General features: G+C 37.6%; 1 pseudogene; it reads left to right on the top strand.

The window, feature by feature from the left end:
- Positions 1-1496: 1496 nt before the first annotated feature.
- Positions 1497-2440, top strand: LOC106844077 (olfactory receptor 5G3-like; annotated as a pseudogene).
- Positions 2441-4575: the final 2135 nt, after the last annotated feature.

The following is a 4575-nucleotide window of genomic DNA, read 5'->3' as shown; positions in this document are numbered from 1 at the left end:
ACCGGACTATTTATGAGCCACCAATGTCTAGTGTTCCTATAAAAAGAGGTGAGGACACTGAGACTCACAGAGAGGAAGGCCATGGGAAGATGGTTAATCTATCACAAGGCAAGGAACACCAGAGGGCCCCAGAACCTGGAAGAAACAAGGACGGATTCTTCCCTAGAGCCTTGGGAAGCAGGTGGCCCTGCTGATGCTTTGATTTCAGATTTCTGGCCTTCAGACCTGTAAGAGAATAGATTTTTGTTCTTTTAAGACACCAAACATTACTTGTTGTGGCAGCTTTAGAAGGCCCTAGAAAATTAATATACAAATGTATTAATTACACATTCATGTGTTTGTTTATAGTTTTGTATCTGACTGGAAAAAAAGTCCACTTACTTCACAAATACTCTGTTTTTTGCACAGATATAGCTGCTGTGTCTACAACTACACATGGGGTTCAGTGGATAGTCAAAAATGTTCATTGATGGGTCTGCCTGGGGGCAGAGCAGTTAAGTTCATGTGTCCTGCTTGGGCGGCCCACGGTTCACTGGTTCAGATCCCAGGTGCAGATCTATGCACCAATTATCAAGCCCCGCTGTGGCAGATGTCCCGCATGTAAAATAGAGGAAGATGGGCACGGATGTTAGCTCAGGGCCAATTTTCCTCAGCAAAAAGAGGAGGATTGGTGGCAGATGTTAGCTCATGGATAATCTTCCTCAAAAAAGAAACGTTTGTTGAATAAAGAAATAAGTGCACAAATATATGAATCCAAGATTTTTAGTATTTTCTTTCCTTCTCTATTAAGATTCGTTTCCCTCTCTGTATGTTGCATACGATGAAAACCAGCAGTTCAAGAGTTTTTATTAGCATGTTGTTAGGGTGAAGAAGGAACTGACAATAGATGTGGAGTAGAAGGGTTCTACCATCTCAGTGAGTTACCAGCCCAAACTGAATACACTAAGAATTTGTGCATTTTATTTATTTTCACAGTTATCCTGGGATGTGGATTCAGAGCTAATCATTATTCTTCCATTTAACTGAGAGAAAATGGAAACTAGATATCGTTGTCTAAAATCATGAAATTAAGAAATGGAAGGCATTGTTAGACCTCCATACATTTTAAATAAATAACTAATATCAACAGATATTCAGTATAAAATGCCCTAGATTATACAGATAACCACCAAAATCGCCATCCCTAGAACCAAGGATTTTGACTAACTCCATGAATGTTTGCTGCACTTATCATGATTTTTAAAAAAGTTATTTATAACATACTATACTGAGTAGCAAATATAAGGGTGGTCTTAATATACATCTGTGTTACTTTTACATGTTTGAACTGTTTAGCATTAAAAGAAAACTAATATTGAGCTGTGAAAGTAAATATTTAAATTTCTGAAGAATATAGATTTTAATTACAGCTAATGGATTAAAAGGCTAGAAGACTTTGTAATTATTAATCTGTAAAAATATTTTTCTTGTTCTCATTACAGATTGTAAACGCAGCAATGGACGATAATAATCAAACAGCAGTGACTCAATTTCTTTTTGTGGGCTTAACAGATAATCTCTCACAGAAGATTATTCTCTTCTTGATATTTCTCTTTGTTTATCTTGTCACAATGGGGGTAAACTTGAGGATGATCACTCTCATTTGGATGGATTCCTGACTCCACCTCCCCATGTAGGTTTTTTTCTCAGCCATTTTTACCTTGTGGATGTCTGTTCCTCTTCTTCTTTTGCTCCAAAAATGTTACATGATACCTTTCTGGAGAGAAAACTCATCTCCCTTGTGAGTTGTACTGTACAGATGTGTTTTTTTGGTGAGTTTGTAGTGACTGTTTCCTCTTGGCTGCCATGGCATATCATGGGTACACAGCCAGCTACAACACTTTACTGTATGCAGTTATCATGCCCCAGTGGGTCTGTGTGCAGCTGGTAGTAGGACCCTATGATATGGGCATTCTAAGTGCCAGTACCCATGAAACCTTCACTTTTTGCTTGCCCTTCTGTGGTCCAAATGTAGTCAACTACTTTTTCTGTGACATTCTCCATGTTCTCTCCTTGGCATGTGCTGACACTCAGAGAAATAAGTTGGTTCTTTTCATCATGGCTGGATTAATAGGAATACTCAGTACCCTGATCATCCTTGTCTCCTTTATTTGTATCCTCAAAACCATATTGAATACCCAGTCTGCTGATGGGAGGTCAAAAAGCTTTCTCTGCCTGCTCTTCACACTTGTCTGCTGTGGCCATCTTATATGGTACACTTTTATTCATTTACCTACAGCCCAATTCAAGTTCATGTCAAGACATTAATGAAGTGACTTCTGCATTCTATACTGCATTGATTCCCATGTTGAACCCTCTCATTTACAGTCTGAGGAACACAGATGTAAAAGATGTGTCTAAGGGGACATTTGTTAGGAAGAATTTCCTGCTGGGTAGGTAATTCAGAGGACAGCTTTTGCCATTGTACAGGTAGAGCAGCTAAAGTGTGTATTAAGAAGAGAACTGGACTTGGTCTAAAGTGATAGTTTAAACATTGCCTCCTCCAATTATCAAGAGGATTAAAAGCATATAAATCCTATACCATTTCTGGTTCTGAATGTCTTAATTTGTAAAATCAGTGTAATGAATTCAATGCCATCAAAATTAGTTTCTCCTCTACACTTCTATGATTTTACACAGTGTGCAAACTCGTATGAATGCTATCTTTTCATATAGTGGCCAAAAAAAAAGAAAAAACAAAAAACAAAAAAGATCTTCCTAGCAATGATATCACCAGTCTTCCAGTTTTCCCTTCTAGGAACTTTCCCCCTTGAGTTCAATTACCTGGAAGGCTTTTCAGCTCAGTACTTTATAATAATACAAATTTTGATAAAATTGATTGAGCACAAAAGGTGGAATGAAATTTTAACCCTTTATAAACAATAAATTAGAAGCCCTACATGGAAAATTACAGGGCGTAAACATCATGTTTGTTTTGTACACAAATTAATAAATAATGTTAAAACAGCATCTGACACATGGTATATTTTCAGGAAAGAAAATTTAAGCGAGTGAGTAAATAAAACAAATATAATGCATGCAGTGACCTTAAGTCATAAATACCATCTCTCCTAACAAACGGAAAACAGATGTGCTTTAGGGATGTTTCTCTCTTCTAGTTTTCTATGGATAAATTCCTTTCATTAGTCTTCTGCTCACTGATATTTTTCAATGCAAACTGATTTAAGACCCACATCATTCCTCACAGAAATGATCACTTCCTAGGATTCTCAATTCTCATTCTCTCTGTCTGTAATTGCTTTTACTTTAGAGTCTACACATATTTCTGACAATTTTTATTTCTACTTCTCTAGATATGGTTGGTGCTAATTGGTTATGCAGTTACTACATGAAACTTTGAAACTAAATATATTTGCTCTTTCTTCCACTTTTCAAAATGCTGGCCATGACCATCCTCCTCCCCAAAATACTGTTTATTCTTTTCTGATTTCTTTTCATTCCTTTCCTCTGTCCCTACTCTTTCCCTCTATTCCTTCCTGTTCCCTTCCCTTCTTTACTGTTTTCTTTGTTTTTCTCATGAGATCAATATATGAGAGATCATGTAAATTCTCCTTGATTTTGGAGGGGATGTATCACATCTAAGTTGAGTCCTCCTCAAATAGGAGAAATAATTGGCCCCATGTTCCTTCTTCATGTTACACTACCAAAATCTTTCTATAAAGGAATTTTTTTTTTCATTTCCTGTCTACTTTGTGGGGCCCCTGGTTTCTTACTAAATGGTCCGTTATTAAATGTCAATTCCCTCATTTTTATGTGTTCCTTCTTCATTGAAGCCGGCCTCCTTCCCAGGAAATTCACTTGCATCCTATGGCTGTTTGCTTTAGTGCATGTTGATTTGTAGGCTGCCTATGTTTGGGAAGAACTGGTTAATACTTTTATCCATCTTTTAACTCAGATTTTTGCTTTCTTCTGTATCAGGGGCATGCTTATTTTTTTGCTTGCTATTTTCTTATAGTTAAGAAAGGTAATAAATGTAGAATATTAAAACTTATTTATAAGGGGCTGGCCTGGTGGTGCAGAGGTTAAGTTCACACGTTCTGCTTCTCCGGGCCGGGGTTTGTCGGTTGGGATCCCGGATGCGGACATGGCACCACTTGACATGCCATGCTGTGGTAGGCACCCCACATACAAAGTAGAGGAAGATGGGCATGGATGTTAGCTCAGGGCCAGGCTTCCTCATCAAAAAGAGGAGGACTGGCAGTAGTTAGCTCAGGGCTAATATTTCTCAAAAAAGAAAAAAAAAGAATAAAACTTTTTTATAGGCTTATTTGTAGACTCTTTAGTTTATTGAGACAGATAATAAGTTTTCAGGGAAGTGGAGTGGGGCATATTCTAAGTGACATAACAGGAGGACCCAGGCTACAACATGTGTCTAATCCAGCCCTTTGACTTGGACCCAAACAAGTTCATGTGATTGTTAATGAATAGTTTAGCTGACCTATTTCTTAAGAGGCTGATAGAGTAATTTGAAGAGGCTTTTCTAGACCCTGCTATACAGGCTGACACATTGAACAC

This window comes from Equus asinus, chromosome 17 (genome assembly GCF_041296235.1).
Source record: "Equus asinus isolate D_3611 breed Donkey chromosome 17, EquAss-T2T_v2, whole genome shotgun sequence".
NCBI classification, from domain to species: Eukaryota; Metazoa; Chordata; class Mammalia; order Perissodactyla; family Equidae; genus Equus; species Equus asinus.
Note: the sequence above shows the minus strand (reverse complement) of the source record. Positions and strands in the feature narration are given on the sequence as shown.